The sequence below is a fragment of the Macaca thibetana genome, chromosome 3 (genome assembly GCF_024542745.1).
Source record: "Macaca thibetana thibetana isolate TM-01 chromosome 3, ASM2454274v1, whole genome shotgun sequence".
NCBI lineage: Eukaryota > Metazoa > Chordata > Mammalia > Primates > Cercopithecidae > Macaca > Macaca thibetana.
In genome coordinates this window covers 59,207,094-59,219,141 of record NC_065580.1, presented here as the reverse complement: position 1 = coordinate 59,219,141, position 12,048 = coordinate 59,207,094, and the positions used below count along the sequence as shown (strand labels likewise).

Sequence of the window (12,048 nt, the reverse complement as noted above, 5' to 3'; positions counted from 1 at the left end):
TATCTTTAAAATCTTATAACGTTAGGAACATGGTGTTACTGGTTAACATCCTAGGCCAGTTTTCTCAGGCACACTGTGCATCTTTTTTATATGCAGATCCAGGTATTTTTAAAAATGAGAGCTTTTTGTATTCTAATTAAAAAATATTTGTTCTGTTTCCTTGCTTGGTTGTTTGTTATGTTTTGTTCTTTATTGCTTCTTTTGGTACTCTTATTCCAAGGAAATTTGATTTTCTTTGCCGGTTATGTACATTCCATCTTCTTTGTGTTTCTACCTTCTATTTATTCTTCTCTAACTGTATCATTTGTCCATTTGGTCTCATTTCTAACCTCTTGATATTATTACATTTTAAGTAATTTCTATTATCTTTTGGGTATCTTATGTTTAATCTTAATTTACAAGTTAATTTTGAATTGTTTTCTTTCCCAAGCTTTGTCCTTTCCCATTTGACATCTATTACCTGTCTCTTGTTACCTGTCTCCTCTTAAAGTTTGTAATTTACATTTTTAAATGTTCTTTCATATCTACAATGTCTTATTTTGTTATATTTTAAATTCTGGCAAGAATCTTACTTCTCAGCAGGTTTTGTCTGTGTCACTTAATGTGCTTTCATTTGAACCTGTTTTGATCCTCATCTTCAGTTTTTCACGAATGCCACGATTTTATTTTTCTTATCCATATTTCATTCTCCTAGAATAATGACTAGGAAGATATTTCTTTTATGTGGCTTGTGGGTAGCAGGTGGCTTTTCTGAGTTCTCATATCAAGGATTCTGCTTCTGTAGCAATAGGAAATGGTGGTTTTTAAATGTATGAAATCATTATTTAGTGGAGGTGCAGTTTGCTTTTATTTTCATATTATATTCCGTTCCAGTAGGCTGTTTGTCATCAACTGCTTCTTTTCCTCTATTTAAAACCAGCTGCTGACTCCAAATGCAACTGCTGCTACAGAAGTCACACACCATCAGATAATTGACAGTCCTCATGGGACCCCACAGGACATATTTTTGTAAAGATTAATAAAGGTAAAAGATATGTTACAGCCACAGAGAGAAAGTGCAGACATTTGTAGAGGAGCATGACTTATCAGTGCAGCCCTGTGGGGTCCTATCTCAGTCACATAGGATGTGGTTCGTCTTTGGTTTATGAGCCACCAAGGTAAATACAAGATATTTTGGTTTCGTACTTGCTTCGACAGCACATATACTAGAACTGGAATTATATAGAGAAGATTAGCATGTCTTCTGCACAAGAGTGACATGAAAATTTATGAAGCATTCCATATTTTTCAGGTTTCAAAATATCACAGTACCCCCAAAATATGCGCAACTGTTATGCATCTTTTTTTTTCAAAAAAGATATCTGATTTCATCTGTGAGTTCATGAGCTTCACTCATGCCAAGGTACAAATTTGTTGAGGAGTCTTTTATACCACACCAATCACTTAGGTAAAACCTAGGCTTTATGACTTGTTAAACCATGTATAACTGTCAATCTATACATTTTCACTAAGCAGTATAGATAACAAGCTAGTACAGCATGTCTCCAGGCGAATTTCAGACTTCATGCTGCACATGATACATAGACAGCTAGTTTATTTAATTTCCTTCTTGTTCAAAGGTCAATATTTGACTTCCAGGCTTCCTCAGAGACAAGCTTAAAATGACCCAAACCAGCAGCAAGTCATCCCAATCTGTAACTCTCTTTAAAGATACTTTGCCAAGACCACCTTTCCAAGCCTCTTCTTTGTCTTCCCGTTGACTGTGCTATGTAGTCTTCTAAGCCCAACAAGGCTGTCGATAGTTTCTACTCTGGATGTGCCTCTCTATTTCTGGAGGTGAACTCTTGATAATGTTTCCTGGATTTCACCACTGCTGCCCACTACTCACACATTATACAGCTCCCTCCAGACTCACATGCAAGTGTGGGCTCTGGTAGTCTTAGTTGCTTAGTCCTTCTTTTACCCATAAATTGCAATTTATATCTTCTGTTCTCTATGTGGCAAATGTACGTTATTGATGTTTTAAGTTAACTGTTCTTTAAATCTTTATGGTATTTTGGAGAAGGTGTGGAAAGACTGTGATCCATAGAAACTTCATTATCCTAAGGTAACTTGGAACTACTGACCTTGGCCTTTAACTATCAGGGCTAATTTGACCTCAAAGGCATGAGAAATATTCTTTTCTGCTTTATTTTTCCTTTTAGGAGTGTTATATGTGGTTTTTTTTTATCCTGCTTTCCTCAGGTCTTTTCAAGCTGGTTCAGAAAAATTCAAAATGTAAACTGCTTCCCTAACTGTTTCCTTTTGATCACTTTTCAAGTGGTGCCAGCACTCAGCTGCATCATTTGGTTCTCATTCTTTTTTTTCAGGTACTTTCAGTATCTGAAATTAATTTTCCTAAAATGTTCTTCTAGATTGTACATTGGGTTTTTCCCATGGAATGACATAAGAATTCAACAAATTCTGTTCCGACCAAAAGCATCCATTAATTAAACAAATGATGACACTCTCACCTTCCTAAGGGGTATTCCATGCAGATGTTACCTCCCATCAGATCAGCATCTAATCCAAATCTGTTCTCAGTGCAGTAGTGACCTCCCTGACTTCTGTAATGACTACTCATATCCTTCTTCTGGAAACTTAACATTGTGAATTCTCCAGACCTCTCCCCTTATAATGCTTGCCATATTTGTTTATCTTCTTGCAACAGCTCTGTCAATTTAAAACTCAGTGAAAACATTCCATGTCTATTGATGAAGACTCTATTTCTAAAATATGTCCAGATTTTATGAAACTCTCTAGCTATTGATCCTAGTTTTCCAAGGGAGTTATCCCAGTGGCTTGTCTCTGGTTCATTGGCTTCCTGTTTTCAAACTGCCTCTCAAGTCATCCAAGTGTGGACGCTAAGGTCTTCCCATTTTTATCTTCTTGAAATGGTGGTCTGTTAACCCATCATAATAACATATCTTTTCCCTAACTCCAACCTTAATAATACATAGGGCTGTGAATATCTCCATTTCTCTTTTATATACATCTAGGCTGTCCCACCAAATAGCAGTACTTATCCTAAGTAAATCCTCATCCTTAGACATGTCTTTCATTATAATCTTCTTTATTTCTTTTACTACTTTGGTATTAATTATGACAAAATACTCTGATTTTAAAAAGTGACCTTGTTCTTCCTTAAGAAATTATGTCTTATAAAAAAATATAGGTATAAGCTTTTAAATTTTTCTTTTTAGCATTATAATAATTACATAACTTTTTTTCCTGTACCTCAACTCAAGAACTTTACTTGTCCAATATATAATGAGGACCAAAAGGCCTCTTTAGCTGTTCACTGATTAAAATTTTATCTGTCTTGTGGTTGAACCTATAGTCTGTATGAAATTCACAATGATCAAAATTTATGTGAAGCCAGTTTGAGATAATGAGGAATGTGGAGGAATAACTATAGGAATTTTAGGACAAACTTCATAATTTAAGAAGTAAAGCAAGTCACATTCACCCCTTGGCCTTGGATACAGTTTAAATCAAGATAAAGAGAAATAAGTTTGGTGCCACATGCTCATATGGAGCTCTTAAAAATGAAAGACAGTGTGGAAATCCCATTACTCTGTTAATTCCCCAGCCTGTGTCCTGGCCAGGAAATACAGTAATGAGGGCAATGTGCCTTTGACTCACCAAGTGAAGGAGCTTTGTAATGAAATGCTATCTATTTGGTTGACTTGTTTCTTGCTTTGCCATGAGTCTTAACTTTTTACTATGGGGATCTATAATACCTTGAGAAATGAAATTATTTCTTCTAAAGTACCTTAGAGAGTACCTCCGAACCTTAGCATCTATGAAAGACTGGAAATCTCAGAAAGTGTAAATAGGTCTTGACTATTAAAATTAATCTTTGTTTGTTTGAACTTCAAATGCAGTTTCAGTATCTTACCTGAGAATGCCACCAAAGCCTTGCTTAATTCTAGAAACGTCGTAGACTATGTCTGCTAAGATTTGTCTTTGAGGCTACTATTCTTTTGACATTCACTTCTGGTGAAACCATCTGACATGGCTGCACAGAAGGCTTGGTGTCCCCAGATGTAGTTTTGATCCCTAATTCTTGGGTTCACATTGAAGGCTTCCTAAACCACAAGATTGTAAGGGATTTTTGTCACTGCCATTTCTCAAGCACCTGGAACAGTGATTGGCATATATTAGATGCTCTATGAATAACTAAATTGGGAGGTCAATGGTCATTCATTGTCTCTCTGAAATGAAAATCAACATGTCCCCTAATAAATTGTTAATTTTCATTGAATAAACCGAGACGGGCGGATCACGAGGTCAGGAGATCGAGACCGTACTGGCTAACACAGTGAAACCCCGTCTCTGCTAAAAAATACAAAAAACTAGCCGGGCGAGGTGGCGGGCGCCTGTGGTCCCACCTGCTCGGGAAGCTGAGGCAGGAGAATGGCATAAACTCGGGAAGCGGAGCTTGCGGTGAGCTGAGATCCGGCCACTGCACTCGAGCCTGAGCGACAGAGGGAGACTCCGTCTCAAAAAAAAAAAAAAAAAAAAAACAACAAAAAAAAAAAAAGAATACCTTTGTATTGTGATTGAATTTGACTTAATAATGCCTGGGCTATATATGAAGAATGACCTTTAAAAATAACCTGATGACTCTCAGCCTGTCATCATCTCACTAAACAGGTTAGTTTCTTTTCTCATAAGAAAAATTAGTGAGTGGGGTAAAGTACACAAGCAGGGGATACTTCTATTCCTTTATAGGTAATGGAGCATATGTCCTCAGCCCTCTTTGGAAGATAAAGAATCAAGGAATAAATATGTCCCCTACAGTCAGGAACATAATTAAATTTTCACATAGGCCTGTCACATGCAGTTGTTTGGGGTTTGAAGCATCATTGAGAATTAAGGCAATAAAATAATGAATACTCTGATATTTGACCTCTGCATTTCAGCCAAAGAAGAGTAATACAAATCTGATTAAGCAAAATTTTTGATAACAGCGTTATAGCATTATTTTCTATTTTTATAAAGGATCACTTAAGGCAGTTTATAAACAACTTTGCAAAAAGCCCCAGATTAGGTTTACTATGCTATATTTTACTATGGTTAATGCTAGAGCTTCAAAGATTATTAGCTGGAAATTTTAACTTTGACAGAAAACCCCTTAACAACAACAACAACAAAACAGTACAAAGCAAAGATGATTTTTCTCATGCTTTTTTCACAATCGAGGCTATATTAGGAAATGAATAGTTAAGAGAATGTAGTGTGTTGGTGTAATTTAAATTTGTATATGATTTCAAACAGCTCTTTTATTTTCTTTATGTAGGGAATTTTAACTGGCAAAAAAGAAGACATGTGGGTGAAGGAAAACATCATTTTTGACCTGCAAATGACCATATATTAAGTCCACTCTTAATTTTTGGTTATGGAAAGTAAATAAAGTATACACAAAGTAATATGCTCAATCTTAGACAGCCTGTTAATGTCAACACAATAGCCTAGAGCACTCTTTTTTTCTGCCTTATGTCTCAGCCCACTCATGGCTCTTCCTTCTGTTTCAGTCATGATCCATCATTTCATTGATTTTCTTTCCTTTTTCTTTTCTTTATTTTCTTTTTCTTTTTTGTTTTTTATAGAGTCTGGGGTGCAGGGTGCAATCACTGCTCATTGCAGCCTCAACCTCTGAGGCTCAAGTAATCTTCCCACCTTAGCCTTTGGAGTAGCTGGTACTACAAGCATTCACCACCACACTTCGTTGATTTTTTTTGTATTTTTTGTAGAGACGGGGTTTCTCCATGTTGCCCAGGCTGGTCTTGAATTCCTGAGCTCAATTGATCCACCAGCCTGGGCCTCCCAAAGTTCTGGCATTACTGGCATGAGCCACAGTGCCTGACCATTTCATCCATTTTCTTTACAGTTCCCTTAAGTCATTTATCAGTATTTTCCTATCCCAACTTCCAAGAAGTCAATACCCTGAATACATGCATTGCATTTTTCTTGGAACTAGTGCTGAGATCCAAGCTGAGTGATACATTTAGATCATGCAGAAGTTGTCTCCCCTCACTCCTGACACATTTAACCACAAATGATCACTGAGACCTGTCCATTAAAACTTTCAGATCCCACTCAATGTTTTTCACTTCTTTCTATTCCCACCACCACCTGAACATACAGGCCTTAATTAAATTTCAAACTTATAGCAAATTTCAAACATATACAAAATTATAGAGAATGGTGTAGTGAAGTCCCTAGTCACCAATCTGTCAGTTTCAACAGTTATCATTAATGACTAATGTTTATCTCTATTTTCCATTATGTTAAAGTCAGTCCCAGACATTAATTTCACCCATAAATATTTCAGAAAATATTTATAAATATTTTAAACTCAAAAAATTATTCATAATACCATTGTTACACTTCAAAAATTACCAACAGTCCCTTAATACCATCAACTATTTAATCAGTGATATAGTTTCCCAATTGTCTAACATATTTGTGTTTGTTTTGGTTTACAGTTTGGTTGTTTGAAATGGGATCCAAACAGGGGTCATGATTGTAATTGGGTGGTATATTTCTAAAGTATATTTTAATCCATAGGCTTTTTCCTTTGAATTTTCTTTTCTTACATCTGTAGTTCAGTACTGGTTTATATTTTGGAGCAGGGGATGGGACCATAAAGTGATGTTCAGCTCTAAGTGTATACGTAATGAAACCACTGAGAACACTTATGCATTCTCTGGTTTTCCTTCCTTTTCTCTTTCCTTCCTTTGCTCCTTTTTTAAGCTTTTTAGTTTAGTCATAAAACCCGAATACTGAAAAAACCTTCACTACCATTTTTGCCAAAAGGTTGAGTATTTTAATCTAGTTACAATCCCAAAATGTGGCTTCCATAAATGCTTTTACAGGGTTTTCCAAACACTAAGTTCAAAGAGCAGAAGTTATTACATCCTTGAACTAGTAACAACACTTTAAAAATTTTGTGAATCTTAAAATAATCAGGTGAAAATATTACATCAAAGTAAAGCAACCATATTATATGGAAGGTTATGAGGAGTGAATGTCCAAGAAACCTTAAAAGTGTGGCAAGTCAGTTACATATTTGAAATTAGACAAAACAAGAATTTGAGGACATCAAAAGAAACCGTAAAATCTGTGATGTGCGAGTACATCAAAGGTAAAGGATAAGTGAGTGCCCTTATTGATAAACGTTCTTAGGTCTAAAAGGAAATAAAATCTTTGCTTAAAAAATTGATATTCCACTTTCAAATTGTTAGCATTCAGCAAATATTAACTAGTATTGATACAAATATATGTCTAGTATGTAATTATCCCAAATATATGACAAAAATGGAGTCTTCTAGAAATGTTGGAAAAAGTTCTGGCTGAAATGCGTAAAAAAATTGAAAAATGCAAAATTGAGCTAACTAAAAAATTAAAATGATAGAAAAAATACATTTTAAAAAGATTAAATTAATAAGTACTGGTTTAATCTTAGAGAGAGTGGGCTTAATCAAGAACCTATAGTCTGGATAGTATATGCCTCTACCATATAGCTTTCCTCCCCTCTACCAGGAGAGCCACAGTACATTCACTGAGAGCCACTAGTGCTCAGATATTGGTTTCTAAATGGCATTACCCCTTAAACAAAGATTAAGATCCTTAGTGAAATGTCTGATTGTAGATCTGAGGCAGGAAAACGGGAAAGTAAGTTGGAAGATCTTGTTCTAGAAAATAAGAAATCATTCAAACACTGATGGGACCATGCTAAAAATCAAAATTTAGTGAAAAATAAAATAGTATCTGGATAAATGCAGACATGTCCCATGTTTCTGGACTAAGGACTCAAACTAATCTGTACATTTTATGTAATTCTTATCAATATACCAAGATAATATTTAAATATAATTTGAATAGATGATTTATAGTTTACATGATATAAAAAATGAACACTTTGAAAGACAGAATTATAATATCTTGACCTGACAGGAACCAAAATATATCATAAAACAACAGTATTTTGAATAATTTAGAGCTCATAGAGAAATGAACAAACAAAATGCAACAAAATATCCAGAAACAAATGCTACAAATGGGAGTATTTAAATTAAAATTATTAAGCAATCAATTATATATGAGGAAAATATTATGCTACATTCCTACTTCATTCCATATAATAAATTCCAGATAGATTATTTATCTACAGGCCTTCCAAGAAAATGTAGAAAAATGTTTTCCAAATATGTTACCAAGAGAGCTTTGACAGATATAACTCTATAACTATTAAATATCTTCATAAGAATAAAATAAAAATATTTTTGACATAAGAAAAGGACTGAGATAAAATAGTTTAGCATATATGTAATACATATAATATATATAACAAATATAAATTTAATTTTCATAATATATCATGAGCGCCTATAACAAGTAAAAAACAACAGCCCAGTAGAAAATGGCAAATGAAATCAACAGACAACTAATAGCCAATAATGCAAACTGTTCAATACTAATAATCAGTCATACAAGATTAAATTCTAATGGCTAATGACATTAGATGAGTAATCTGGCTAATAAGGTTCCTGGTAAGCAATTCAATGACATTTTAAGAAAATTATTTGTATATGTTTTGAGTGGCAAATAAAACTATATATTTTTCATGTGCAACATTTTTTGAAGTTCCTGTACATTGTGGAATGGCTAAATCGAGCTAATAAACATACGCATTACCTAAAATACTTATTTTTTATGGGGAGAACAATTGAAATCTACTCTCAGCAATTTTCAAAAATACAGTACATTGTTATTAACTATAGTCACCATGTTCTATATTTCTTGAACTTATTCCTCCTATTTAATGAAAATTTTGTATCTTTTGGCCATCTCCCCATCTCCCTGTTCCCACCACTCCTCCCATCCATAAGTGCCACAATTCTGTTCTTCACCTCTAGGAGTTCAACGGTTTTAGATTACACTTATAAGTGAGCTCATATTGTATTTGTTTTTCCATGTCGAGCTTATTTCATTTAATACAATATCCCCTAAGTTTGTCCTTGTTGTCACAAATGACAGAATTTCCATCTTTTTAAAGGCTGAATGGTGTTCCACTGTGTACATGTATCACATTATTTTGTCCATTGACTTTTTAATGGACACTTCCGTATGTTGACTTTTGTGAATAATGCTGCAATGAACGTAGCAGTGCAGATATCTCTTTGGGTTACCAATTGCATTTCCGTTGGATACAGACCCAGTAGTGGGATTGCTGGATCATATAGTGGTTCCATTTTTAATATTTTGAGGAACGATCATACTGTGTTTCATAATGGCTGTACAGGCATTAGGTACAGAGATATTGTGGGCTTGTTCCAAACAATTGCAATAAAGCAAACATTGCAATAAAGTGAGTTAAGCAAATATTTTTTCCCAGTGCATGTAAAAGCTATGTTTACATTATACTGTGTATATAAAGTGTGCAATAACATTATTTCTAAAGACACAATATACATACCTTCATTTAAAAATACATTATTGCTAAAAAGAGCTAACAATCATCTATATCTTCAGCAAGTTATAATCTTTTTTGCTGGTGGAGGGTCTTGCCTTGATGTTGATGGCTGCTAACTAATGAGGGTGGTGGGTGCTGAAAGTTGGGGTGGCTGTCATAACGTCTTAAGACAAGAAAGTCTGCTGCATTGATTGATTCTTCCTTTTGCTTAAGATTTCTCTGTAGCATGAGATGCTGTTTGTTGGCATTTTTATCCACAGTAGAAGTTCCTTTACAGTTGGAGTAGATTCTCTCAAACCTTGCTGCTGCTCTATCAACTATGTTTATGTAATATTCTAAATCACTGGTTGTCATGTCAATAACATTTACTGTGTCCTCACCAGGGGTAGATTCCACCTCTAGGAACCACTTTCTTTGCTCAACAGTAAGAAACAATTCCTCATTTGTTAAAGTTTTTCATGAGATTGCACCAATTCAGCCATAACTTCAGGCTGCACTCATAATTCTAGTTCTCTTGCTATTTCTCCCACATCTGCAGTGACTTCCACCACTGAAGTCTTGAGACCCTCCAAGTCATCCATGAGGATTGCAATTAACTTCTTCCAAAGTCCGTTTTTTTTCATATTTTGACTTTCTCCCATGAATCACAAATGTCCTTAATGGTATCTAGAATATAAAACCCTTTCCAGAAGGTGTTTTTTTTTTTTTTTTTAATTTTTTTGAGATGGTGTCTCGCTCTATCGCCCAGGCTGGAGTGCAGCGGCGCGATCTTGGCTCACTGCAAGCTCCGCCTCCTGGGTTCACGCCATTCTCCTGCCTCAGCCTCCTGAGTAGCTGGGACGCAGGTGCCCGCCACCACGCCTGGCTAATTTTTTTGTATTTTTAGTAGAGACGGGGTTTCAGCATGTTAGCCAGGATGGCCTTAATCTCCTGACCTCGTGATCCACCCGCCTCGGCCTCCCAAAGTGCTGGGATTACAGGCGTGAGCCACTGCGCCCGGCCTCCAGTAGGTTTGCAATTTGCTTTGCCCAGATCTATAAGAGGAATCCCTGTCTATGGAAGCTATAGCCTTACAAAATGTATTTCTTACATAATAAGGCCTCAAAATTCAAATTACTCTTTAATCCATGGGCTGCTGAATGAATGTTTTAGCAGGCATGAACATAACATTAATTTCCTTATACATCTTCATTAGAGCTTTTTTTAAAATTATACTTTATGTTCTAGGGTACATGTGCACAACGTGCAACTTTGTTACATATGTATACATGTGCCATGTTGATGTGCTACACCCATTAACTCGTCATTTACATTAGGTATATCTCCTAATGCTATCCCTCCCCACTCCCCCCACCCTACGACAGGCCCCAATGTGTGATGTTCCCCATCCTGTGTCCAAGTGTTCTCATTGTTCAGTTCCCACCTATGAGTGAGAATATGCAGTGTTTGGTTTTCTGTTCTTGTGGTATTTCGTTGATAGTGATGGTTTCCAGCTGCATCCATGTCCCTACAAAGGACATGAACTCATCCTTTTTTATGGCTGCATAGTATTCCATGGTGTATATGTGCCACATTTTCTTAATCGAGTCTGTCATTGATGGGCATTTGAGTTGGTTCCAAGTCTTTGCTATTGTGAATAGTGCCACAATAAACATACGTGTGCATGTGTCTTTATAGCAGCATAATTTATAATCCTTTGGGTATATACTCAATATTGAAGGGACTCTTTTTTCCTCATTATGTGTTCTTGGCACCTTTCTCAAAAATAAATTAGCTGTAAATTCATGAATTTATTTCTGAGTTCTCTACTCTGTTATCTCTACTAAAAATACAAAATATGAGCCTCTATTCTCTATTGGTCTATATGTTTTGTTTTAAATGGCAATATCATGCTATTTTGACTGTTGTAGTTTTAGAGTATATTTCGAAGTCAGGTAATGGGATGCCTCCCCAGCTTTGTTATTTTTGCTCAAGATTGGTTTGTCTATTCAGGGTCTTTTGCTTTTCCACACAAATTTTAGGATTGTTTTTGGAATTCTGTGAAAAATAGTTCAGTGATTATATTATAGAATCTATTTAATAAATGTTTTGCTACTGGTGAATATTACAAATTTGGAAAATAACATGTTTTTAATAAATGAATTTCTAATGTTAATGTGTTAGAAATAACATCAGTGAGATACAGTAATATGTAAACAATTGGGTACACTCAATTTAGATTTTTTAATATAATGACTATAAGATTCATGGCTAACCCAAAACACTTAAAGGTAAAATTAAGTGCTATTAATAATTATGTTGGACCAGTAGGCTATAATTCAAATTGTCTCAGCCAAACTGGGATGAATGCTTTAGAGTATGGTATCAAGAAAAAAAATCATAAAATTGGGCAACAGATGGGTCTAGTGTTAAATTGCTAGATTCATTTCTTTTTGTACAATATTCATTCTTAGATCACTAATTACTAAACATCTTACTTAGAATATAACATAAATTCAGTAATATTTTAAGAATGACTATGTGTG

At 35.1% G+C, this 12,048-nt stretch overlaps 1 non-coding gene across 1 annotated transcript; it reads left to right on the top strand.

Moving 5' to 3' along the window:
* Nucleotides 1–1,181: 1,181 nt before the first annotated feature.
* Nucleotides 1,182–1,288, top strand: LOC126951747 (U6 spliceosomal RNA). The gene has a single exon (XR_007724616.1). It is a non-coding gene; the product is annotated as a U6 spliceosomal RNA (small nuclear RNA).
* Nucleotides 1,289–12,048: the final 10,760 nt, after the last annotated feature.